Below are 27,332 nucleotides of genomic sequence, written 5' to 3'. Positions count from 1 at the left end.
GTTAAAATGGTGGTCCTCCCGAGTTTCCTTTTTGTGTTTCAGTGCATCCCGGTGGTGATCACGAAGGCTTTTTTCAAAAGAATCGAGAAGAGTATTATGAGTTTTGTGTGGGCTGGGAAGACCCCGAGAGTGAGGAGGGGATTCTTGCAGCGTAGTAGGGACAGGGGGGGGCTGGCACTACCGAGCCTAAGTGAGTACTACTGGGCCGCCAATGTTTCAATGGTAAGTGGATGGGAGAAGGGGAGGGAGCGGCGTGGAAAAGATTGGAGAGGGCGTCCTGCAGGGGGACTAGCCTACAAGCAATGGTGACGGCACCGTTGCCGTTCTCACCAAAGAAATACACCACAAGCCCGGTTACATTGAAAATTTGGGGGCAGTGGAGACGGCATAGCGGAAAGACGGGAGCTTCGGTGCGGTCCCCGATAAGAAACAATCATAGGTTCGTTCCGGGGAGAATGGATGGGGGATTTGGAGCATGGCAAAGAGCTGGGGTAGTACAACTGAGAGATCTGTTTGTAGATGGGACGTTTGCGAGTCTGGGAGCGCTGACGGAAAAATATGGGTTGCCCCAAGGGAATGCATTTCGGTACATGCAATTGAGGGCTTTTGCGAGGCAACAGGTGAGGGAATTCCCGCAGCTCCCGACGCAGGAGGTGCAGGATAGAGTGATCTCAGAGACATGGGTGGGGGATGGTAAGGTGTCGGACATATACAGGGAAATGAGGGACGAGGGGGAGATCATGGTAGATGAGCTGAAAGGGAAATGGGAAGAAGAACTGGGGGAGGAGATTGAGGAGGGGCTGTGGGCTGATGCCCTACGTAGGGTAAACTCATCGTGCTCGTGTGCCAGGCTAAGCCTGATACAGGGCGCATATGACTGGAGCACGGCTTAGTAAATTTTTTGGGATAGAGGATAGGTGTGCGAGATGCTCGAGAGGCCCTAGCGAATCACACCCACATGTTCTGGTCATGCCCGGCACTACAGGGGTTCTGGGTGGGGGTGGCAAAGGTGCTTTCGAAGGTGGTAGGGGTCCGGGTCGAACCAAGCTGGGGGTTGGCTATATTTGGGGTTGCAGAAGAGCCGGGAGTGCAGGAGGCGAGAGAGGCTAACGTGTTGGCCTTTGCGTCCCTAGTAGCCCAGTGCAGGATATTGTTAATGTGGAAGGAAGCCAAACCCCCGGGTGTGGAGACCTGGATAAACGACATGGCAGGGTTTATAAAGTTAGAACGGATTAAGTTCGTGTTAAGGGGTTCGGCTCAGAGGTTCACCAGGCGGTGGCAACCGTTCGTCGATTACCTCACAGAAAGATAGAGGGAATGGAAAAGAAGTAGACAGCAGCAGCAATCCGGGGGGGGGGGAAGGAATCGAACGGACTCTCAGATGTTATTGTATATGTATAATATGTATAGGTAGTTGTTATAGGTAATTGTATATTGGATTGTTGGATTGTATTTTTGGAGAGTATTTATTTTGGACAAGGCAGTTGCCATTCAGTTTTGTTTTTGTTTATATATTATTTATTTATTTGTTTAAAACTGGCTACTGTTATTTATATTGCTTTATTGTTGTGTAAAAGAAACACTACGTACTGTCATGTTTGGCCAAACATCTTGAATAAAATATATTTAAAAACAAAAAAAGAAGCTAGCTGGCAATTTGGGGAAAACTCGCACCTCATTTGATAAAGTATCACATGGCAGGTTGATGGAAAAAGTGAAGTCGTATGGGATTCAGGGTGTATTAGCTAGATGGATAAAGAATGGCTGGGTGACAGGAGATAGAGAGTAGTGGTGGAAGGGAGTGTCTCAAAATGGAGAAAGGTGACTCGTGGTGTTTCAAAGGGATCCGTGCTCGGACCACTGTTGTTTGTGATAGACATAAATGATCTGGACGAAGGTATAGATGGTCTGATTAGCAAATTTGCAGATGAGACTAAGATTGGTGGAGTTGCAGATAGCGAGGAGGATTGTCAGAGAATACAGCAAAATTTAGATAGACTGGGGAGTTAGGTAGAGAAATGGCAGATGGAGTTCAATCCAGGCAAATGCGAGGTGATGCATTTTGGAAGATCGAATTCAAGAGCGGACTATACGGTCAATGGAAGAGTCCTGGGGAAAATTGATGTACAGAGAGATCTGGGAGTTCAGGTCCATTGTACCCTGAAGGTGGCAACGCAGGTCGATAGAGTGGTCAAGAAGGCATACAGCATGCTTGCCTTCATCGGACGGGGTATTGAGTATAAGAGTCGGCAGATCATGTTACAATTGTATAGGACTTTGGTTAGGCCACTTTTGGAATACTGCGTGCAGTTCTGGTCGTCACATTACCAGAAGGATGTGGATGCTTTAGAGAGGGTGCAGAGGAGGTTCACCAGGATGTTGCCTGGTATGGAGGGTGCTAACTATGAAGAAAGGTTGAGTAGATTAGGATTGTTTTTGTTGGAAAGACGATGGTTGAGGGGGGACCTGATTGAGGTCTACAAAATTGAGAGGTATGGACAGGGTGGATAGCAACAAGTTTTTTCCAAGAGTGGGGTGTCAATTACAAGGGGTCACGATTTCAAGGTGAGAGGGGAAAGGTTTAAGGGAGGTGTGCGGGGAAAGTTTTTTTACGCAGAGGGTGGTGGGTGCCTGGAACGCTTTGCCAGCGGAGGTGGTAGAGGCGGGCACGATAGCACCATTTAAGATGCATCTAGACAGATATATGAACGGGCGGGGAACAGAGGGAAGTAGATCCTTGGAAAATAGAAGACAGGTTTAGATGACGGATCTGGATCGGCGCAGGCTGGGAGGGCCTAAGGGCCTGTTCCTGTGCTGTAATTTTCTTTGTTCTTTGTTCATTATCTTTGAGGAGCCATTAATGACCGCCTGTCACTATACAACCCAAATGAAAAGAGAACTATACAAAGGCCATCTACATTTAATAAATTAGATTGGCTATAGGCCAGCGGGCTAGTCTTCACGCATGATCCGGGAGGCAATGAGGGTATCTCTAGCCCTCATGCCCATGCGTACCATCAGCCACGCCTGGCCCCCATCCTCAGGATCCTCAGCAGGCTCGTCCTCTGCCTCGATCGACACATCCACCTTGTCTGCAGACATGTGCTGCTCCCCTAAGTCATCCTCAGAAAGTTCCTCGCCTTGCCGCAGAGCCAGGAGGGCGCAGCAGACCACAACAATGCGCGAGACCCTCTGGGACTGTATTGAAGGTCCACGCAGGACCCGTCAAGGCAGTGGAACCACAGCTTTAACAGGCCGATGCACCACTCCCACCGCACAGTGAGCCTCATTGTACCTGGTCTTCATAGCAGCATGTGGCCTACGCACTGGCATCATTATCCACAACCTGAGGGGATATACCTTGTCCCCAAGGTGCCATCCCTGTAGCTTGAGATGTCCCTCAAAGATTCCAGAGAATTCTAGACTCTCGGGCGGCGCTGTGGCACAGTGATTAGCACTGTTGCCTCAAAGTGCCAGGGATCCGGGTTCGATTCTGACCTTTGGTGGCTGCTCGTGTAGTCTGCAAGTTCTCCATGTGTTTGTGTGTGTTTCCCCTGGATTCTCCGGTTTTCTCCCACAGTCCAAAGATGTGCAAGTTAGGTAGATTGGCCATGCTAAATGGCCCCTTAGTGTTCAAATGTTAGGTGGACAGAGCTGGTTCGGCAACGCTTTTGGATGGTCGGTGCAGACTAAATGGGCTGAATTGCCTCCTTCTGCAGTGTAGGTATTCTATGATCTGCGAGTGGTCAAGGATGTAGATGTCCTGCAAACTCACACACGCATGGCACGCATCTGGTAGTCGCACACCAGCTTCACATTGAGGGAGTGGAACCCATTCTGGTTGATGAAAGGCCTTCCCTGGTGCCACAAAACGTTGAGAGCGACATGGCTGCAGTCTTATTATCCTTTGCGCCTGTGGCAGACCAGCTATCTGCCCAACCCCCATAGCCCTCTCATCCTGCCGGGCCAGTTCGAAGTGGATGTAATTACCAGCCCTTGCATACAGTGCATCCAACGCCTCCCGGACGCACATCTGGCCGATGCCTGTGAGATACAAGACAGGTCCCCAGTGAAGCCCTGGAAGGACCCCATGGCGAAGAGGTTCAGGGCTGCCGTGACCTTAACGGCCACTGGGAGGGGGTGGCCTCAGCCACCACGTGGTGCCACGTCTGCAAGGATATGGCACAGGTGCTGCATCATCTCCTTTGTTAGGCGGTGTCTTTGTTAGCCGATGATGTCAGACAGCTCCAGGAAGGACCGGGTCCGGTTGACTCTTTGGTGCCTTCTTGCTCCCTATACAGCTGGTGTGGCTTCCTGCCCCTGATCCTGCCCAACAGCCGCCATGTCTTGTACTGCAGGGTCTTCCCTCGGAGCCGCAGAACATTGCTGCTGGAGTCTGTGCTCTTCCAGTGCAGATTAATAAGATAGCCAGCTTCACTGGTTCCATCCTAATATTGCTCCTGCGAGGGATGAGAGATAGTCAGGTTGGTGTCACAGCTGCTGATCATTATTATCTCCCCTGACCAACTGGCCTTCCTGACCTGGAAGCAGCCAGTCCCAGAGCGTTGCCAATAATGTTGGCACAGTCACAGCTTTGTTGCCCTCCTATCTCCAGAAAATGGCTGCCCCTTGCCAATTCCCTCACCCACTTAGACTCGCCTCTGGCTTTCACTCTACCGCTGGGGGGGCTGTTTCAGGAGAGTATTGTGCTTGCTCATCCTGACTGGCCAAGGTCAACTGGACGGGTATGCCCGCCTTGGATGGGAAGGGGAAGGGGGGGATGGGATGGGTAGTCTTAAAGATCCTGAATGGCAGGCATTGGGGACTCAGCAGCGAAGTGACCCCCTTGTCTTTTGATCTCGTGCTACCAGGCCTATAGGCCTCAAACCTGAGCCGTAAGAACAAACAAAGAACAAAGAACAAAGAAATGTACAGCACAGGAACAGGCCCTTCGGCCCTCCAAGCCCGTGCCGACCATACTGCCCGACTAAACTACAATCTTCTACACTTCCTGGGTCCGTATCCTTCTATTCCCATCCTATTCATATATTTGTCAAGATGCCCCTTAAATGTCCCTATCGTCCCTGCCTCCACTACCTCCTCCGGTAGTGAGTTCCAGGCACCCACTACCCTCTGTGTAAAAAACTTGCCTCGTACATCTACTCTAAACTTTGCCCCTCTCACCTTAAACCTATGCCCCCTAGTAATTGACCCCTCTACCCTGGGGAAAAGCCTCTGACTATCCACTCTGTCTATGCCACTCATAATTTTGTATACCTCTATCAGGTCGCCCCTCAACCTCCTTCGTTCCAGTGAGAACAAACCGAGTTTATTCAATCGCTCCTCATAGCTTATGCCCTCCATACCAGGCAACATTCTGGTAAATCTCTTCTGCACCCTCTCTAAAGCCTCCACATCCTTCTGGTAGTGTGGCGACCAGAATTGAACACTATACTCCAAGTGTGGCCTAACTAAGGTTCTATACAGCTGCAACATGACTTGCCAATTCTTATACTCAATGCCCCGGCCAATGAAGGCAAGCATGCCGTATGCCTTCTTGACTACCTTCTCCACCTGTGTAGCCCCTTTCAGTGATCTGTGGACCTGTACTCCTAGATCTCTTTGACTTTCAATACTCTTGAGGGTTCTACCATTCACTGTATATTCCCTACCTGCATTAGCCCTTCCAAAATGCATTACCTCACATTTGTCCAGGTTAAACTCCATCTGCCATCTCTCCGCCCAAGTCTCCAGACAATCTAAATCCTGCTGTATCCTCAGACAGTCCTCATCGCTATCCGCAATTCCACCAACCTTTGTGTCGTCTGCAAACTTACTAATCAGACCAGTTACATTTTCCTCCAAATCATTTATATATACTACAAAGAGCAAAGGTCCCAGCACTGATCCCTGTGGAACACCACTGGTCACAGCCCTCCAATTAGAAAAGCATCCCTCCATTGCTACCCTCTGCCTTCTATGGCCTAGCCAGTTCTGTATCCACCTTGCCAGTTCACCCCTGATCCCGTGTGACTTCACCTTTTGTACTAGTCTACCATGAGGGACCTTGTCAAAGGCCTTACTGAAGTCCATATAGACAACATCTACTGCCCTACCTGCATCAATCATCTTAGTGACCTCCTCGAAAAACTCTGTCAAGTTAGTGAGACACGACCTCCCCTTCACAAAACCGTGCTGCCTCTCACTAATACGTCCATTTGCTTCCAAATGGGAGTAGATCCTGTCTCGAAGAATTCTCTCCAGTAATTTCCCTACCACTGAAGTAAGGCTCACCGGCCTGTAGTTCCCGGGATTATCCCTGCCACCCTTCTTAAACAGAGGAACAACATTGGCTATTCTCCAGTCCTCCGGGACATCCCCTGAAGACAGCGAGGATCCAAAGATTTCTGTCAAGGCCTCAGCAATTTCCTCTCCAGCCTCCTTCAGTATTCTGGGGTAGATCCCATCCGGCCCTGGGGACTTATCTACCTTAATATTTTTTAAGACACCCAACACCTCGTCTTTTTGGATCACAATGTGACCCAGGCTATCTACACCCCCTTCTCCAGACTCAACATCTACCAATTCCTTCTCTTTGGTGAATACTGATGCAAAGTATTCATTTAGTACCTCGCCCATTTCCTCTGGCTCCTCACATAGATTCCCTTGCCTATCCTTCAGTGGGCCAACCCTTTCCCTGGCTACCCTCTTGCTTTTTATGTAAGTGTAAAAAGCCTTGGGATTTTCCTTAACCCTATTTGCCAATGACTTTTCATGACCCCTTCTAGCCCTCCTGACTCCCTGCTTAAGTTCCTTCCTACTTTCCTTATATGCCACACAGGCTTCGTCTGTTCCCAGCCTTTTAGCCCTGACAAATGCCTCCTTTTTCTTTTTGACGAGGCCTACAATATCATTCGTCATCCAAGGTTCCCGAAAATTGCCGTATTTGTCTTTCTTCCTCACAGGAACATGCCTGTCCTGTATTCCTATCAACTGACACTTGAAAGCCTCCCACATGTCAGATGTTGATTTGCCCTCAAACATCCGCCCCCAATCTATGCTCTTCAGTTCCCGCCTAATATTGTTATAATTAGCCTTCCCCCAATTTAGCACATTCATCCTCGGACCACTCTTATCCTTGTCCACCAGTACTTTAAAACTTACTGAATTGTGGTCACTGTTACCGAAATGCTCCCCTACTGAAACATCTACCACCTGGCCGGGCTCATTCCCCAATACCAGGTCCAGTACCGCCTCTTCCCTAGTTGGACTGTTTACATATTGTTTTAAGAAGCCCTCCTGGATGCTCCTTACAAACTCTGCCCCGTCTAAGCCCCTGGCACTAAGTGAGTCCCAGTCAATATTGGGGAAGTTGAAGTCTCCCATCACCACAACCCTGTTGTTTTTACTCTTTTCCAAAATCTGTCTACCTATCTGCTCCTCTATCTCCCGCTGGCTGTTGGGAGGCCTGTAGTATACCCCCAACATTGTGACTGCACCCTTCTTATTCCTGATCTCTACCCATATAGCCTCACTGCCCTCTGAGGTGTCCTCTCGCTGTATAGCTGTGATACTCTCCTGAACAAGTAGCGCAACTCCGCCTCCCCTTTTACATCCCCCTCTATCCCGCCTGAAACATCTAAATCCTGGAACGTTTAGCTGCCAATCCTGCCCTTCCCTCAACCAGGTCTCTGTAATGGCAACAACATCATAGTTCCAAGTAGTAATCCAAGCTCTAAGTTCATCTGCCTTACCCGTAATGCTCCTTGCATTAAAACATATGCACTTCAGGCCACCAGACCCGCTGTGTTCAGCAACTTCTCCCCGTCTGCTCTGCCTCAGAGTCACACTGTCCCTATTCCCTAGTTCTCCCTCAACGCTCTCACCTTCTGACCTATTGCTCCCGTGCCCACCCCCCTGCCATACTAGTTTAAACCCTCCCGTGTGACACTAGCAAATCTCGCGGCCAGGATATTTATGCCTCTCCGGTTTAGATGCAACCCGTCCATCTTATACAGGTCACACCTGCCCCGGAAGAGCTCCCAGTGGTCCAGATAACCGAAACCCTCCCTCCTACACCAGCTGTTTAGCCACGTGTTTGTCTGCTCTATCTTCCTATTTCTAGCCTCACTGGCACGTGGCACAGGGAGTAATCCCGAGATTACAACCCTCGAGGTCCTGTCTTTTAACTTTCTGCCTAGCTCCCTGAACTCCTGCTGCAGGACCTCATGCCTCTTCCTGCCTATGTCGTTAGTACCAATATGTACAACGACCTCTACCTGTTTGCCCTCCCCCTTCAGGATTCCCTCTACCCGTTCGGAGACATCCTGGACCCTGGCACCAGGGAGGCAACATACCATCCTGGAGTCTCTTTCACGTCCACAGAAGCGCCTATCTGTTCCCCTGACTATAGAGTCCCCTATAACTATTACTCTTCTGCGCTTTGACCCTCCCTTCTGAACATCAGAGCCAGCCGTGGTGCCACTGCTCTGGCTGCTGCTGTTTTCCCCTGATAGGCTATCCCCCCCGACAGTATCCAAAGGGGTATATCTGTTCGAGAGGGGGACAACCACAGGGGATTCCTGCACTGACTGCCTGCCCTTTCTGGTGGTCACCCATTTCTCTGCCTGCACCTTGGGTGTGACCACACTTATATAACTGCGATCTATGACGCTTTCCGCCACCTGCATGCTCCTAAGTGCATCCAATTGCTGCTCCAACCGAACCATGCGGTCTGTGAGGAGCTGCAGTTGGGTGCACTTTCTGCAGATGAAGCCATCCAGGCCGCTGGAAGCCTCCCGGACCTGCCACATCTCACAGTCAGAGCACAGCACCCCTCTAACTGACATTGCGTCAATTAATTAAAATTAAAATTTGTCTTTTTTTTTATAAATACTTTTTTTTTTTTAAATTACAAAGTTACTGTCAACTATCTGTTTCCTAGCACTAGATTTCTAATAGAAATGCGATAGCTAACTATAATATCCTCCGATCTCTGGCTTAGATATCCTCTAAATTATAATTAAGTTATTATGTTTAATTAGTTCCCAAATAGTCAAAAAAATTTAGGTTAGAATCCCAACCAGCCACTCAGGTCACAGCTTTTCTGTCCCCCCCGACACACACAATTTGAAAAAAGGTATAAAAGTAAAAATCACTTGCTTACCTTCTGAGATGTTCTCAGGTTCTCTCGCTGACAGAGACTGCTCCTCCACCTCCAATCCTTGGCCTGCACAATGCTAATAATATATAATATAATATGGCACTTACCTTACACCAATGGGTCTTATTATTAGGTTAGAGGAGGAGGGTGGGTGGGAGACACTACACGTGTAGTGTCTCGGGTTTCCTCTCCACCAGAATTTATTGGGGGGGGGGGGGGGGGGGGACTTGCCAGAGGTCGAACTTCCGGTTCCCGCCGAAATCCAATGGGCTGCTCCTGTAAAGGTAAGAGCTTTTAAACTAACTACTCACCTCCAAGAAGGCCCCTGCGCACCGCTGCCGCCGAAATCCAAAGGGCTGCTCCTGTAAAGGTAAGAGCTTTTAAACTAACTACTCACCTCCAAGAAGGCCCCTGCGCACCGCTGCCGCCGAAATCCAAAGGGCTGCTCCTGTAAAGGTAAGAGCTTTTAAACTAACTACTCACCTCCAAGAAGGCCCCTGCGCACCGCTGCCGCCGAAATCCAAAGGGCTGCTCCTGTAAAGGTAAGAGCTTTTAAACTAACTACTCACCTCCAAGAAGGCCCCTGCGCACCGCTGCCGCCGAAATCCAAAGGGCTGCTCCTGTAAAGGTAAGAGCTTTTAAACTAACTACTCACCTCCAAGAAGGCCCCTGCGCACCGCTGCCGCCGAAATCCAAAGGGCTGCTCCTGTAAAGGTAAGAGCTTTTAAACTAACTACTCACCTCCAAGAAGGCCCCTGCGCACCGCTGCCGCCGAAATCCAAAGGGCTGCTCCTGTAAAGGTAAGAGCTTTTAAACTAACTACTCACCTCCAAGAAGGCCCCTGCGCACCGCTGCCGCCGAAATCCAAAGGGCTGCTCCTGTAAAGGTAAGAGCTTTTAAACTAACTACTCACCTCCAAGAAGGCCCCTGCGCACCGCTGCCGCCGAAATCCAAAGGGCTGCTCCTGTAAAGGTAAGAGCTTTTAAACTAACTACTCACCTCCAAGAAGGCCCCTGCGCACCGCTGCCGCCGAAATCCAAAGGGCTGCTCCTGTAAAGGTAAGAGCTTTTAAACTAACTACTCACCTCCAAGAAGGCCCCTGCGCACCGCTGCCGCCGAAATCCAAAGGGCTGCTCCTGTAAAGGTAAGAGCTTTTAAACTAACTACTCACCTCCAAGAAGGCCCCTGCGCACCGCTGCCGCCGAAATCCAAAGGGCTGCTCCTGTAAAGGTAAGAGCTTTTAAACTAACTACTCACCTCCAAGAAGGCCCCTGCGCACCGCTGCCGCCGAAATCCAAAGGGCTGCTCCTGTAAAGGTAAGAGCTTTTAAACTAACTACTCACCTCCAAGAAGGCCCCTGCGCACCGCTGCCGCCGAAATCCAAAGGGCTGCTCCTGTAAAGGTAAGAGCTTTTAAACTAACTACTCACCTCCAAGAAGGCCCCTGCGCACCGCTGCCGCCGAAATCCAAAGGGCTGCTCCTGTAAAGGTAAGAGCTTTTAAACTAACTACTCACCTCCAAGAAGGCCCCTGCGCACCGCTGCCGCCGAAATCCAAAGGGCTGCTCCTGTAAAGGTAAGAGCTTTTAAACTAACTACTCACCTCCAAGAAGGCCCCTGCGCACCGCTGCCGCCGAAATCCAAAGGGCTGCTCCTGTAAAGGTAAGAGCTTTTAAACTAACTACTCACCTCCAAGAAGGCCCCTGCGCACCGCTGCCGCCGAAATCCAAAGGGCTGCTCCTGTAAAGGTAAGAGCTTTTAAACTAACTACTCACCTCCAAGAAGGCCCCTGCGCACCGCTGCCGCCGAAATCCAAAGGGCTGCTCCTGTAAAGGTAAGAGCTTTTAAACTAACTACTCACCTCCAAGAAGGCCCCTGCGCACCGCTGCCGCCGAAATCCAAAGGGCTGCTCCTGTAAAGGTAAGAGCTTTTAAACTAACTACTCACCTCCAAGAAGGCCCCTGCGCACCGCTGCCGCCGAAATCCAAAGGGCTGCTCCTGTAAAGGTAAGAGCTTTTAAACTAACTACTCACCTCCAAGAAGGCCCCTGCGCACCGCTGCCGCCGAAATCCAAAGGGCTGCTCCTGTAAAGGTAAGAGCTTTTAAACTAACTACTCACCTCCAAGAAGGCCCCTGCGCACCGCTGCCGCCGAAATCCAAAGGGCTGCTCCTGTAAAGGTAAGAGCTTTTAAACTAACTACTCACCTCCAAGAAGGCCCCTGCGCACCGCTGCCGCCGAAATCCAAAGGGCTGCTCCTGTAAAGGTAAGAGCTTTTAAACTAACTACTCACCTCCAAGAAGGCCCCTGCGCACCGCTGCCGCCGAAATCCAAAGGGCTGCTCCTGTAAAGGTAAGAGCTTTTAAACTAACTACTCACCTCCAAGAAGGCCCCTGCGCACCGCTGCCGCCGAAATCCAAAGGGCTGCTCCTGTAAAGGTAAGAGCTTTTAAACTAACTACTCACCTCCAAGAAGGCCCCTGCGCACCGCTGCCGCCGAAATCCAAAGGGCTGCTCCTGTAAAGGTAAGAGCTTTTAAACTAACTACTCACCTCCAAGAAGGCCCCTGCGCACCGCTGCCGCCGAAATCCAAAGGGCTGCTCCTGTAAAGGTAAGAGCTTTTAAACTAACTACTCACCTCCAAGAAGGCCCCTGCGCACCGCTGCCGCCGAAATCCAAAGGGCTGCTCCTGTAAAGGTAAGAGCTTTTAAACTAACTACTCACCTCCAAGAAGGCCCCTGCGCACCGCTGCCGCCGAAATCCAAAGGGCTGCTCCTGTAAAGGTAAGAGCTTTTAAACTAACTACTCACCTCCAAGAAGGCCCCTGCGCACCGCTGCCGCCGAAATCCAAAGGGCTGCTCCTGTAAAGGTAAGAGCTTTTAAACTAACTACTCACCTCCAAGAAGGCCCCTGCGCACCGCTGCCGCCGAAATCCAAAGGGCTGCTCCTGTAAAGGTAAGAGCTTTTAAACTAACTACTCACCTCCAAGAAGGCCCCTGCGCACCGCTGCCGCCGAAATCCAAAGGGCTGCTCCTGTAAAGGTAAGAGCTTTTAAACTAACTACTCACCTCCAAGAAGGCCCCTGCGCACCGCTGCCGCCGAAATCCAAAGGGCTGCTCCTGTAAAGGTAAGAGCTTTTAAACTAACTACTCACCTCCAAGAAGGCCCCTGCGCACCGCTGCCGCCGAAATCCAAAGGGCTGCTCCTGTAAAGGTAAGAGCTTTTAAACTAACTACTCACCTCCAAGAAGGCCCCTGCGCACCGCTGCCGCCGAAATCCAAAGGGCTGCTCCTGTAAAGGTAAGAGCTTTTAAACTAACTACTCACCTCTAAGAAGGCCCCTGCGCACCGCTGCCGCCGAAATCCAAAGGGCTGCTCCTGTAAAGGTAAGAGCTTTTAAACTAACTACTCACCTCCAAGAAGGCCCCTGCGCACCGCTGCCGCCGAAATCCAAAGGGCTGCTCCTGTAAAGGTAAGAGCTTTTAAACTAACTACTCACCTCCAAGAAGGCCCCTGCGCACCGCTGCCGCCGAAATCCAAAGGGCTGCTCCTGTAAAGGTAAGAGCTTTTAAACTAACTACTCACCTCCAAGAAGGCCCCTGCGCACCGCTGCCGCCGAAATCCAAAGGGCTGCTCCTGTAAAGGTAAGAGCTTTTAAACTAACTACTCACCTCCAAGAAGGCCCCTGCGCACCGCTGCCGCCGAAATCCAAAGGGCTGCTCCTGTAAAGGTAAGAGCTTTTAAACTAACTACTCACCTCCAAGAAGGCCCCTGCGCACCGCTGCCGCCGAAATCCAAAGGGCTGCTCCTGTAAAGGTAAGAGCTTTTAAACTAACTACTCACCTCCAAGAAGGCCCCTGCGCACCGCTGCCGCCGAAATCCAAAGGGCTGCTCCTGTAAAGGTAAGAGCTTTTAAACTAACTACTCACCTCCAAGAAGGCCCCTGCGCACCGCTGCCGCCGAAATCCAAAGGGCTGCTCCTGTAAAGGTAAGAGCTTTTAAACTAACTACTCACCTCCAAGAAGGCCCCTGCGCACCGCTGCCGCCGAAATCCAAAGGGCTGCTCCTGTAAAGGTAAGAGCTTTTAAACTAACTACTCACCTCCAAGAAGGCCCCTGCGCACCGCTGCCGCCGAAATCCAAAGGGCTGCTCCTGTAAAGGTAAGAGCTTTCAAACTAACTACTCACCTCCAAGAAGGCCCCTGCGCACCGCTGCCGCCGAAATCCAAAGGGCTGCTCCTGTAAAGGTAAGAGCTTTTAAACTAACTACTCACCTCCAAGAAGGCCCCTGCGCACCGCTGCCGCCGAAATCCAAAGGGCTGCTCCTGTAAAGGTAAGAGCTTTTAAACTAACTACTCACCTCCCAGAAGGCCCCTGCGCACCGCTGCCGCCGAAATCCAAAGGGCTGCTCCTGTAAAGGTAAGAGCTTTTAAACTAACTACTCACCTCCAAGAAGGCCCCTGCGCACCGCTGCCGCCGAAATCCAAAGGGCTGCTCCTGTAAAGGTAAGAGCTTTTAAACTAACTACTCACCTCCAAGAAGGCCCCTGCGCACCGCTGCCGCCGAAATCCAAAGGGCTGCTCCTGTAAAGGTAAGAGCTTTTAAACTAACTACTCACCTCCAAGAAGGCCCCTGCGCACCGCTGCCGCCGAAATCCAAAGGGCTGCTCCTGTAAAGGTAAGAGCTTTTAAACTAACTACTCACCTCCAAGAAGGCCCCTGCGCACCGCTGCCGCCGAAATCCAAAGGGCTGCTCCTGTAAAGGTAAGAGCTTTTAAACTAACTACTCACCTCCAAGAAGGCCCCTGCGCACCGCTGCCGCCGAAATCCAAAGGGCTGCTCCTGTAAAGGTAAGAGCTTTTAAACTAACTACTCACCTCCAAGAAGGCCCCTGCGCACCGCTGCCGCCGAAATCCAAAGGGCTGCTCCTGTAAAGGTAAGGTTTTTAAACTCACTACTCACCTCCCAGAAGGCCCCTGCGCACCGCTGCCGCCGAAATCCAAAGGGCTGCTCCTGTAAAGGTAAGAGCTTTTAAACTAACTACTCACCTCCAAGAAGGCCCCTGCGCACCGCTGCCGCCGAAATCCAAAGGGCTGCTCCTGTAAAGGTAAGAGCTTTTAAACTAACTACTCACCTCCAAGAAGGCCCCTGCGCACCGCTGCCGCCGAAATCCAAAGGGCTGCTCCTGTAAAGGTAAGAGCTTTTAAACTAACTACTCACCTCCAAGAAGGCCCCTGCGCACCGCTGCCGCCGAAATCCCATTCCTTGACTTTGAGACCATGGAGAGCTGGTGTTGCTTAGGGTGAATACCCCCACCCCGGGTGGACACCGAGTTGCTTTCTCTTTCGGGGTCTCATCTACCCAGCCCAAATGGCCTGGCTGCATGACTCATCACTTCCCACCCTATGTACCCCGCAGAAATCCCAACACCAGATACCTCCACCTCAGTCACCCCCACCCCAGACTCCCATGCCATAAAATTCTACCTCTCCTGTCACAGACTACATACTCACAAAGCACTGAAAGCAGAGTTACACATCACAGACAGCAGACTCCAAGACAACCGAGAGCTACTGCGACACCCACCCCAAGTGAGTAAAGTCTTCTGACCCCGTTAATTGACCTCCTCTTTCTCGAAGTCCCCCGGGGCTGCCGAGTGGTCTTTATCCCTTAGTACACCCTGGTGCTCAGTGGAGACAGTGGTGCTCACCTCCTTCCTCCCTCTCTGAGGTCATACCGCTTGGTTTTAAAAAGCAGTAGTGATTTGCACCGGCGTGACGTCACGGCGGGTGGGGAGGTTTGATGAGGGCTGAAGACGCGATGTTAAGTCTGCTAAGTATATGCTAATGCATTCAAATTAATGTTAATTGGTTTGCACTCTTCCTGGGTGTGAACCTGATCAAGTCATGGGAGGAGGGCTGGGAAGATTTCGTTATGAAATCTCACCATCACAAATCCTGTTTTTGGCCTCTCGCAATATTTAGTGGCCAAGGTGGGATTTGCGGCCACGGCTAATGTTCCCGCCAAATCGCACCCAAATCTTTCTTTTCTCTCTCCCTCTCTTTACAGTCTGTGTCGAGGCAACATGTAATCCTCCTTCCACATTTTGAGTTTGTGCAAATCAACTAACCCTTTGAGTTCATCCTATATCAAGTTTGGTGTGGGATTGTTGATAGCAAATTGGATTACACCAAAACCAGGGGGTTGAGAAATGCAGCACCACTTATAAAAAGGGAAACACCTTTCATGTTAACAGAGGAGGGAGGAGAAATTATTTCCATTTGAATTAAACCCTCCTCCTGTCCGTAACATTACAGAATTGCAAACCAATTCCTATAGGAGGAGGGTTAAGCATATTCACCAAATAAAAGGAAGATGTTTTCATCAAAAGTTGAAGCACAAAACAGTTGATGGGAAAGCATGTTTTTTTATTAAATCACATCTAAACGAGAATTGTCAACAAACTTAGAACCAAGAAGGAGTTGCCTGGAAACACTGTTCCTGCAGAGATTCTCAACAATGAGCTGGTAATGTAGCTGGATGATCTTTCTCCCCTTCTTGATTGGTGCTGATTGCTTTCTTCTTTCCTCCTTTTAATGGAAAACTTGGTCATTGTATGCATGTGAAAAAAAAAACATGTAATTGCTGTGTGCGCATGGTTTTGCCTCTTAATTTGTTTACCACAAACCTGCAGAAACTCCAGAGTGAAAGAAATAAGTAACTTTGGGAATGGTTTTGTTGTTGCCTGCTGTGGATATCCTTCACTTTAACTATACACATTCATGTTTTTGTTTCATTTATTCATCATCAGAATTTTACTACTTTAGTCCTTCTCCTGCCTCAATAATATAATAATAATCTTTATTGTCACAAGTAGACTTACATTAACACTGCAATGAAGTTACTGTGAAAAGCACCTAGTTGCCATATTCCGGCACCTGTTTGGGTACACGGAAGGAGAGTTGAAATTGTCCAAATTACTTAACAGCACGTCTTTCGGGATTTGTGGGAGGAAACCGGAGCACCCAGAGCACGCAGACACAGGGTGAACGTGCAGACTCTGCACAGACAGTGACCCAAGCCGGGAATCGACCCTGGCGCTGTGATGCAACAATGCTAACCACTGTGCTATAACATCATCCATCTGAAATTGAGAAGCTGATTTAGCTATGGGATCATTGGACTTCGGAGTAGGAGTAGGCCACTCAGCCCTTTGAACCAGCACTGCCATTCAATAAGATTATGGCTGACCTGATTGTGATCTCAACTGTACTTTCCCATCAGTCCATATAAACTTCGACATCCATTCCTACCAAAAACATGTCTAATTTAGTCATGAATAAATTCAATGGCCCAGCCTCCACTGCGTTCTGGGGAAGAGAATTCACCATGCTAACAACCTTTAGAGAAAAATTATCCCTGTCTCCAACTTAAAGAGTAGGCCTCTGTTTCTTAAATCTGTTCTCCCACAGGATGAAACATTCTCTCTGTATCTATCCCACCAAATTCCCTCATGGATTTCCGATGGATAATGAGCTGACAAGATAAGTCTGGCTGACGTTGGCCATTTGCCCGTTCTCCATTTGCCCATCCATAAAGATCCGACTGCTTGGCCCATTTCAACAACTTGCATTTATGGAACAAATAAGGAAACATCCCAAAGTATCTGAAAGTAGAGTTAACAAACAAAATTTGACACCAAGCCACGCAATGTTTTTAAAGAAATTGCTGTGCTGAGATTTCAACTTGTTTTCTCTTTAAGATGATTAATACGAGACATTGGATTACCAGCTTTGTAAATCTTTTTAAAAATAAATTTAGAGTACCCAATTATTATTATTTTTTTCAATTAAGGGTCAATTTTAGCGTGGCCAAGCCACGCAGACAGTGACCCAGGGCCGGGATTTGAACCTGGGTCCTCAGCGCCGTAATCCCAGTGCTAACCACTGTGCCGTGTGTCGCCCCCTTGCTTTGTAAATCTAACCAGAACACTAGTGTACCCAAGAATCACTAATTATGATAATTAAAGTTTTCATATTCTTAATGTATTTTTTATCCTCTTATGTACACTTTGATAATCAATGCAACAATCTTTCACTCTGCAAACTCTTAAAGCATTGCATAATTTTGAAAACTGGCATTAAATCCATCTTGATATTCTCTACCAATTTTGCATGACTTTTTTCTTTCTCCAGTGAATCTTCGCAGTAGACTTTCCACGGCTCTAGTTCCCACACATTGGGCAGAGTTTTCCCCAAAAATGGCAAAGAGTCAGGTTCTGACTGAAAATCGGCGAGAAATGGCAGGTTTTCATAGAACCATAGAATCTCGACAGTGCAGAAGGAGACCATTCAGCCCATCGAGTCTGCACCAACCCTCTGAAAGAAAGAAGCCCACGCCACTGTCCTATCCCCCTAACCCCACATAACCTGCACATCCCTGGACACTAAGGGGCAATTTTATCAAAGCCAATCCACCTAACCCGCACATCTTTGGACTGTGAGAGGAAACCAAAGCACCCGGAGGAAACCCACGTAGACATGGGGAGAATGTGCAAAATCCATACAAACAGTCACCCATGGCGGGAAATTAACCAGGTCCCTGGCGCTGTGAGGCTAAGATCTTAAGCCAAGATTTCCCTAGCGCAAACCCCCTTATGCCTCCTCGTGTGAGTTAAGGGGTCATAACGGGATTTGTACCAATGGCAAACAGGCCTGGAAAGCACCCCATTGCCTAGACATGTGTGCAATACTCTTACTCCGACCTGACCAAGATTGAGTACAAATTAAAATCATCATCTTGCCTTTGCATTCTTTTCTCCCGTTAAAAAAATCAATCTTACTTTCTTTTTTATGGCCTTTCCTCTAGGCATTTTAACTGATAAAAACAGATCCATTTGCACATCTAGACATTTTTCCTCCTTCAATTTGATATGCTTGCTTCCACTGTTCCTCCAAATTAAACTGCACCTGTCACAATCCTGTCAATAAACCGCAATCTTCCTCACAATTTGCCAGGGCCTCTAATTTGGTAAATCAATAGACTTCACTACAATTCCTTTTGTACCTTTATTGAAATAACTTATGATGAATAGAAAACAGTGTAGGCCTCAATACAGGGGCTGGTTTAGCACAGTGGGCTAAACAGCTGGCTTGTAATGCCAGCAGCGCGGGTTCAATCCCGTACCGGTCTCCCCGAACAGGCGCCAAAATGTGGCTTTTCACAGTAACTTCATTGAAGCCTACTTGTGACAATAAGCGATTATTATTAAAGGTATCTGGGATCACGTGACCACACATCTACCACTGATGTGAAAAAAAATTCCTTTACTCTTACTCCACAGCTTTCCCCTCACCTTGCGTCCATTCATGCAACTACATTCTCTGTAATCCTACAAGCTTTAATTTTCACCGGTCTTTTCTTTATCACAAGCCTTCCGAAAATCCAGACATACACCATCCACAACATTACATTCAGTTTTAAAAATAGGTTTTATATCTGAAACATCAATTGTCTTGTGTTTTCTCAATGATTGCTGCAGCATTTTCTGTTTCAATTCCAGATTTCCAACATCTGCAGTACATTGCTTTTTACTTACTGTGCTTTTTTATTAACTGCACTCCGCTTATCTATAACCTCACTGACATCATCTGAAGACTACTTTTGTTGAGTATAATATGCTCTTTATAAACTCATGCTGATCAGCCCAGTTTTAATATTGTTCCCTAAATTTAAACCATGGGTGGAATTTTAATGCCCATCCTGCTGGGGGATCTACCGTTCCCACCAAAGCCAGTGGTGTTTTGAACGGTTCACAGCATTTTTCTGCCCAGTCCCAAACCACAAGGGGCTATAAAATTCCATAATCTATCATGAATTCTACAGATTAAATTTTGTGAGGCTCCAAACTCAGTGAAAAGAAAGTTCGTCACGGAGGCTAATGATTCTGCTTTACCATTCTTTATGGTACCGAGGCCAGACTCCAATTTATATTAGGAAACCAGACAAGGCCCCAATAATTTTTCAATTTGTAAACTGAGGAAAGGATATTTCGCTCCGGGAATGATCACACTGACTTCTAGGGATCTTTTGTATTAAAACAAACTTTATTTATTAACATAGGATTAACCCTAATAACAGCCAAGAAAAAAACAGCTTTACAATTCACAGTTAAACTGTCCTTACACAAAAAGAAAGGTCTTTAAGCATACTTTCCCATCGACTCCTAAACTTTCAATTCAACAAAATCAACACATCGAGGTCAAATGCCACTTATTAATACAGTTAACACTCAGTGGCTTACAGATTTATTCACAATGGCCTTGGGAGAGAAGCTTCTGGAAATCAGTCCGAGAAATAAGGACAGCACGGTAGCACAGTGGTTAGCAAAGTTGCTTCACATCCAGGGCCCCAGGTGCGACATTGTCTGTGCGGAGTCTGCACGTACTCCCCATGTCTGCGTGGGTTTCCCCCGGGTACTTCGGTTTCCTCCCACAGTCTAAAAGATGTGCAGGTTAGGTAGATTGGCCGTGCTAAATTGCCCTTAAGTGTCCAAAAAAGATTAGATGGGGTTACGGGGATAGGGTGGATGTGTGGGGTTAGGGTGGAGGTGTAGGCTTCGGTAGAGTACTCTTTCCAAGGGCCAGTGATGATTCGATGGGCTGAATGGCCTCCTTCTGTACTGTAACTTCTATGAACTCACCTTCTCTCAGAATCCAGAGCAGAACTCTAAAAACAAAATTGAAAACAACGGACACAGGACAAGGCTGAAAAACGAAACTAAGAACAGACTCAGCCTCTCCCATGGGTGACATCGCAGCCTCCCGAGCTGTTAACCCCTTAATGGCAGTTTTAGCAGATATTCAGAGCACGATTTACTGGCAAAGTTTCTAAGTGGTAGGGTGCAGGAACTGCTGCGAACTCCCCAATGCTCGCCCTGGCGAGACCGTCACTGCTATAAAATGTTATGTGGTCCACTTAACGAGGCCCCACAGACCTCATGCCACAAATGACTGTCCCACCAGCTAATTTGCCAGGACTGCGCTCGCCAGCTCCCATTAACAAGGGAGAGCAGCACTTAAACCGCTGCTACACTGTCAACCCCACATAACTCTCAGTAATGCCACCAAGATGACCAGCCCCATGATTCAGGGATGCCGACCTGGCCAGATTGGACGTAGTTAAAATCAGATGGGATGACCTGCTCCCCCGAGAGTCTCAGAGCAGCCAGTGCCACCTGGGAGGAAGTGGCAGTGGCCATCAGCTCAGGGAGCATCACCAGGAGGACCGGCACCCAGTGTCGTAAGATGGTCAATGGCCTCCAGCGAACTGCATGGGTGGGTTGGTACCGGCCCCGCCTAGCACCCCTCCCCCCGAGTATACGCCTGGCACGTCCCCCGCCCAGCATTGGTCCATGCTCCAGCCCACCCGAGTCCAGCAGTCCTGCCCATGTCGCCCCCTCCCAAACTCCCCACCCCCCCTCCATACCTCCATCTCCCCCCATTGTCCCAATCCATCCCTATCCTCCCATCCCCCCATACTCCCCTTCCCTCCCATACTCCCTTTCCCCCCATACTGCTCTTCCCCCCCAGATACTCCCCTTCCCCCATATTCCCCATCCCCCCATAATCCCCTTTCCCCCCATACACCCCACTCCCACCAAACTCCCCACTCCCCCAAACTCCCCACTCCCCCAAACTCCCCACTCCCCCCATACTCCCCACTCCCCCCCATACTCCCCACACACCCCACTACCCCCATACTCCCCACACACCCCACTCCCCCATACTCCTCACACACCCGACTCCCCCCATACTCCCCACACCGCCCATACTCCCCACTCCCCCCACCCCCAAACTCTCCACTCCCCCCAAACTCTCCACTCCCCCCAAACTCCCCACTCCCCCCAAACTCCCCACTCCCCCCAAACTCCCCACTCCCCCCAAACTCCCCACTCCCCCCCAAACTCCCCACTTCCCCACTCCCCACAAATTCCCCACTCCCCACAAATTCCCCACTCCCCACAAATTCCCCACTCCCCACAAACTCCCCACTCCCCACAAACTCCCCACTCCCCACAAACTCCCCAAGCTCCCCACTCCCCCCATACTCCCCATACCCCCCACTCACACCATACCTCCACTCACTCCATAGCCCCCACTCACTCCATAACTCCATCTCACTCCATACCCCCCACTCACCCCATACCCCCCACTCACCCCATACCCCCCACTCACCCCATACCCCCCACTCACCCCATACCCCCCACTCACCCCATACCCCCCACTCACCCCATACCCCCCACTCACCCCATACCCCCCACTCACCCCATACCCCCCACTCACCCCATACCCCCCACTCACCCCATACCCCCCACTCACCCCATACCCCCCACTCACCCCATACCCCCCACTCACCCCATACCCCCCACTCACCCCATACCCCCCACTCACCCCATACCCCCCACTCACCCCATACCCCCCACTCACCCCATACCCCCCACTCACCCCATACCCCCCACTCACCCCATACCCCCCACTCACCCCATACCCCCCACTCACCCCATACCCCCCACTCACCCCATACCCCCCACTCACCCCATACCCCCCACTCACCCCATACACCCCCACTCACCCCATACACCCCCACTCACCCCATACACCCCCACTCACCCCATACACCCCCACTCCCCCTATATTTACCCCCCCACTCCCCCTATTCTTACCCCCCCCTCGACTGAAACCCCTAACCCGCGCGATGAACAACACGTGCGGCTCATGATGCCCTGTGCCCCAGGGAGAGGTTGGCCCTCAACAGACGGGAGAGGGCCCAGACAGGCGGCTGGTTGCCGGACATCAGATCCCTCACTCCCCTACGAGGAACGGGCACCAGAGGTTGCGGGGGTGGCTGAGGACAGATCGGTCATCGATGTAAAGATTGGCATACGGCGCAGAGGTGAGGATCCACTGGCCGCCACCCGGGTGACCTGCCATATGTGAGTTGTTACTGCCACACAGAATGCCCGTTCCACTCATCATATGTCCAGTCTCCCGCAGGATCCTCATCCGACGATGCCGGCTGAGCCTGGTGTTTCTCCCCCGCCTTCCATGGGAGTACGTTGAGGGGAGCTCCAAGGAGACCACTGTTTTACGCGGCACAGCTGTCAGCCCCACCCTCAGCTCAGAGACACCCACCTCAGTGGGCGACAGTAGTAGACAGGCTTCTTGGGCACATTCTAGTGAGCACTACACATTTGCCGATGCACATCAGGTGGGGGCAAGAATGCCAAGGCGAGACAACAGTCGGAGATCAGTTGGATCCCAGCACCCAATTGTGCCCCAGTCAGATTCTGACTCTATGGACCAGATTTACCCGGAGCTGATGCAGTCACTAGGGTACGGCTGTGAGATTCAGAGGGAGATGTCACTGACAGTTCAGCAGGTCCAGAGCTGATTGGAGGAGTCCCAGAGGCTAAGGGCGCAGGGGATCGTACCGCCAATACATGGCACTGAGGCCAACACTGCTAGGGCGGAGCAGTGGAGAGTCAGCAGCATGAGTGGAGGTATCCAAGGCGTGGCTCAGTAGGGGACGCCCATGGCTGAGTGCCTCAACAGCATGTCCCAGTCGCTGGAGGACGAGTCACAGTCCCAGGTGGACCTTGATGAGGCCCCCTGGAGCACATCCCAGTCACAGTCACCCCCAGAGGATGCCCACCAGGATTAAAGGCCATGGGACGTGGCAGGCAGCAGGCTTCCTCCACCTCTGGTGTGCATCATGGGATACACCTTGGTGCAGCGTTAGAACGTAGAAAGCTAAGCAGGTTGAGGATAAACTGAGAGGGCACGAGGGGGAGGGGGATTGGTGGGAAGGGGGGTAGGAAGCGAGGGGGAGAGTGGGAAGGTGGGGCGGCACCATTGGAGAAGTTGCGGACACATATGTATAGCATTAAAAGAAGTTACGCTCGAGAAATATGATGTCTCTGGCACTTTTTTCTGCAATGCGGCTGTGTGTGAACGAGCAATCAGTGAACAGGCAGGATTCTGACTGTGGCATAGATCACGGAGCACCAACGCTCAGTTCTCAGCAGGTTATCATCACCCCCCTGTCCTCAACAGTGATCTGCCGACAGAGTCCCATCGCCCTGGAGTGATGTTAAACAGACCCTGCGAGGGTGGAACAAAGTGGTGGGGGGTGGGACGGAGAGAGAGAGGGGGGAGTGGAAGGCGATGGGGGGGGGGAAGGCTGAGCAATGGAAAAGGGGGCTGGGGAGCAGGGGACATGACAGACGAGACCATGTCCTCCAGCCTCCGGCTAGTCCTTTGGTTCATCTCCAGGCCTCGTCCTCCTCCTCGGGGGTGGTAATTTGTTCCTCTTCCTCCACCTCCAGCCCGTCGCCCCGCTGCTGTGCCAGGTTGTGGAGGACACAGCAGACCACCACGAAGCGGGAGACCTTCCGGGGGGTGCATTGCAGCGCACCACCAAAGCGATTGAGGCATCGGAACCATATTTTGAGGAGTCGATGCACTGCTCAAGGACAGACCAGGTGGCCACATGGGCCTCGTTTCATGAGGTCTCCACATCAGACACCGGCTTCCGTACTGATATCATCAACCAGGTCTTCAGCGGATACCCCTTATCCCCCCAAGGGCCAACCGGCCATCCTGGGGTGGTCCTCGAAGAGGCCAGGGATGTCCAACTGCTCCAGGATGTAGCTGTCATGCACACTCCCTGAGAAGCATGCACATGTGCAGAATTTTTGTGTGGTGGTCGCACGCAAGCTGGACGTTCAGGGAGTGGAACCTCTTCCTGTTGATGTAGGGCACTGCCTGACAGTCCGGTGAGTGTATCTATTACTCCCTGGACCTGGGACATCCTGGCAATGGAGGAGAATCCTGCTACCCTGGCTTCCTTTTGGGCCTGGTGCATGTCAAAGTTTATAGAGTTTGCTGCCCGGAAAACAGGGCATCCGTGACCCCATGGATGCACTTGTGCACTGTAGTTTGTGAGATGTGACACAAGTCCCCGCTCGAGCCCTGTAATGTTCCTGAGGCGTAAAAGTTCAGGGCTGCGGTGATCTTGACGGCCACCAGGAGCGGGTAGCCTCCTCCTCCATGTGCCATACCGTCCCGTTGTCCGTCACCTGATTGAAAGAACAGCAATGCCTGTGCACATTGGGCCGACACGGGCCTCCCCCTTTGGGTCCCTCCCCATCCTGATGGGCATCCGGGTCCTCGGTGTGGGGTGGGGTCCTACACGTGGGCCTCCACCTCAATCCTCTATTGACGCGGCTGCTGCAGCATTCTCCAGCGTCTGGCCCCCTGGCCTGCCAGCAGCACCACGAGGGCAGCTTCTGCAGGGTCCAAATTATCATCCATCCTATGTAATATCTGTAAGGAATTGGAGAGGATATGAGACAGACAACTAGTAGTGTCTTGCACGCCGGGACCCTCCATTCCCCCATTGCTCTCCCTCCTCCTCCCTTCTCCTCACCACACCCCTGCCATCCGACACGCACTGTCCATGCCCCCTCGGCACTCACGTTACCTGGACCGGGTGTTGGACCCCTCCCCGCTGCACCCACCCACCCCCCGGTCGCCATGATGTCCCCGTTGCAGCCCTTGGATGTTCGGATGTTGACCGTTGTGTCCATGGGGTTGTCTCCTGCAGTGTACACAATGTTCATGCATCATGGTCTGATTAGGATGCTAGACAGTAACCCCCTCATAATACATGCCTACCTACGGGAATCTACTTGGGAGCTGAGAAGTGCTGACAATTGCCAATTCCCAATTAGCAACAGCCTCCAGCCATGGGGCCAGAGGCCTCCGCTGTCAGTGGGTGTTATGGATGGCCGGTGAGGCAGACAGACAGGTTGCCCCCGGAAAGGGAACATACGATCCAGGGCATGGCATCGCAGACCCAACCCCCGCTCAGGCCATAGACAGCTACGACCCGGGCTCCGCACACCCTCCACCAAATGGCGGGACACCCCGACCAAGACCACCCCCGCTGGCCGCACAGCTGAAGGCTATTGCTAATGGGGAATGGGCAATTCTAGTAACGTGAGCACTTCACAGTTCCCAAGTGGATTCTCATGGGTAGGCATGCCACGAAGCAGGCGGTTGTTACTGCCTAGCGTCCTAATCAGACCATGAGGCCGGGACACTCTGCCCGAGCCCCGGAGGCAACAACACCACAGAGGCAGCAGCCAGCATTCTAACACCCAAGTATTGGGCCTCAGCATTGGGAACATCCCTGCGAACACCCCTGTTGGCGAGGGGAGGGGAAACCCCAACACCCGTCCAGGTAAAATTTCCAGCAGGTGTCTGGGGTATAGGGTCTGGGGTCTGGTGCCAACGGGCCACTGCTGTGGCTGGGGATGCATGTGCACAGCGTATTGGATGGTACCATGAGCGAAGGTGAGGTGGGGGATGCCTGGGGAACCCGTGGGGCTGGGGTAGAAGCCAGAGCTGTTGTCAGTCTCTCACCCTCTCCAATTGGCATCAAGGCAGCATTTGACTGAGTATGTCATCAAGGAGCCCTAGCTAAATTGGAGTCAATGGGAATCAGGGGGAAACTCTCCATTGGTTGCAGACATACCTGGCATAAAAGAAAAAGGTTGTGGTGGTTGTAGGTCAATCATTTCAGCACCAGGACTTCACTGCAGGAGTTCCTCAGAGTAGTGTCCTAGGCCCAACCATCTTCACCTGCTTCATCAATAACCTCCTTTCCAGCATAAGGTCAGAAATGGGGGTGTTTGCAGATGACTGCACATGCAATGTTCAGCACCATTCACAACTCCTCAGATAATGAAACGCTCCATGCCCAAATGCAGCAAGACCTAGACAATATCCAGGTCAGCTCCAACAACACTCTAAAAGCTCGACAAAATCCAGGACAAAGCAGTCCGCTTGATTGCTCCTCCTTCCACAAATATTCAAACCCTCCACCACCGAGGTGTAGTGGCAGCCATATGTACCATCTACATAATACATTGCAGTAACTGACCGTGGTTCCTTAGACAGCATCTTCCAAACCCACAACCACTGCCATCTAGAAGGACAAGAGCAGCAGATACCTGGGAACCCCACCAACTGGAGGTTCCCCTCCAAGTCACTCACCACCCTGACTTGGAAATATATCGCCATTCCTTCACTGTCGCTGGGGGAAAATCCTGGAACTTCCTCCCTAACAGCTCAGTGGGTGTGCGAGGACTGCAGCAGTTCAAGAAGGCAGCTCACCACTACCTTCTGAAGGGAACTAGAGATGGGCAATAGAGATGGCCTAACCAGCGACGCCCACATCCCGTAAATGGAAATGAATTTTTAAAACAAATCTTTACAAATATCACATTACGGATGCTATTGCCGACGCCGTGGAAGCTGTTCTCGCGGTGGCGTTGATAGGCCAGGTGGCCCGACACCGGAGAAGGCAGCGGCAGCAGCGTCAACAGAGGCTCGAGATGGTGGCCAATGTCCAGGGCCCCACCCCACATCCTGAGGACCTGGCTACCCATCAGGCCAGGGAAGGTCCCAGAGAGGAAGGACGGCAATGGTCCAAGGTGTACAGGCATCGCTCTTTCGAATTGGTGTCGGACAGGATACGCCGCAGAAGGCTCCGCCCGAACAAGAGGATGGTGCTTACCTGTGCCATGTCCTTGCGGACTTGGCACCACATGGAGGAGGAGGGTACCTGCTCCCAGTCGCCGTCAAGGTCACCACATCGATGATCTTTGATTTTTGATTTGATTTATTATTGTCACATGTATTAGTATACAGTGAAAAGTATTGTTTCTTACATGCTGTACAAACAATGCATACCGTACATAGGGAAGGAAGGAGAGACTGCAGAATATGATATTACAGTTATAGCAAGGTGACACCAGTACGGAGGCCAGTGACTGATCCGGAGATCCAAAAAATGTGGCCACCTGGACTCTCATTGAGTGGTGCATCGGACTGCTGAAAATGTGGTTCTGATGCCTCGACTGCTTTGGTGGTGCCCTGCAGGACACCCCTCGGTGGGGTTGCCCGCTTCGTTGTGCTCTGCTGTGCCTTCCACAACCTGGCACGAGAAAGGGCTGCAGGACGAGCCGGGGTAGGACCTATGGGACCAGCTGGAGGGTGGTGGACAGGCGGCAAGGGTCCAGCATGCCTGGAGGACAAAGAAGGCCCTCAT

The 27,332-nt window shown here is 51.0% G+C and overlaps 1 protein-coding gene and 1 long non-coding RNA gene across 5 annotated transcripts in view; one reads left to right on the top strand and one right to left on the bottom strand.

Annotated features, from left to right (window-relative positions):
• arap2 (ArfGAP with RhoGAP domain, ankyrin repeat and PH domain 2) overlaps positions 1-27,332 on the top strand; it is a 604,005-nt gene that overhangs the window by 529,511 nt on the left and 47,162 nt on the right. The window lies entirely within an intron of this gene.
• Positions 15,573-27,332, bottom strand: part of LOC140408815 (uncharacterized) — a 32,040-nt gene continuing 20,280 nt past the window's right edge. The window contains exon 3 of the long non-coding RNA XR_011940207.1: positions 15,573-15,745. This is a non-coding gene — a long non-coding RNA (uncharacterized lncRNA). The remainder of the gene's footprint in view (positions 15,746-27,332) is intronic.

Source organism: Scyliorhinus torazame, chromosome 3 (assembly GCF_047496885.1).
Source record: "Scyliorhinus torazame isolate Kashiwa2021f chromosome 3, sScyTor2.1, whole genome shotgun sequence".
NCBI lineage: Eukaryota > Metazoa > Chordata > Chondrichthyes > Carcharhiniformes > Scyliorhinidae > Scyliorhinus > Scyliorhinus torazame.
The sequence above is the reverse complement of the archived record's forward strand: the minus strand, read 5'-3'. Positions and strand labels throughout refer to the sequence as shown.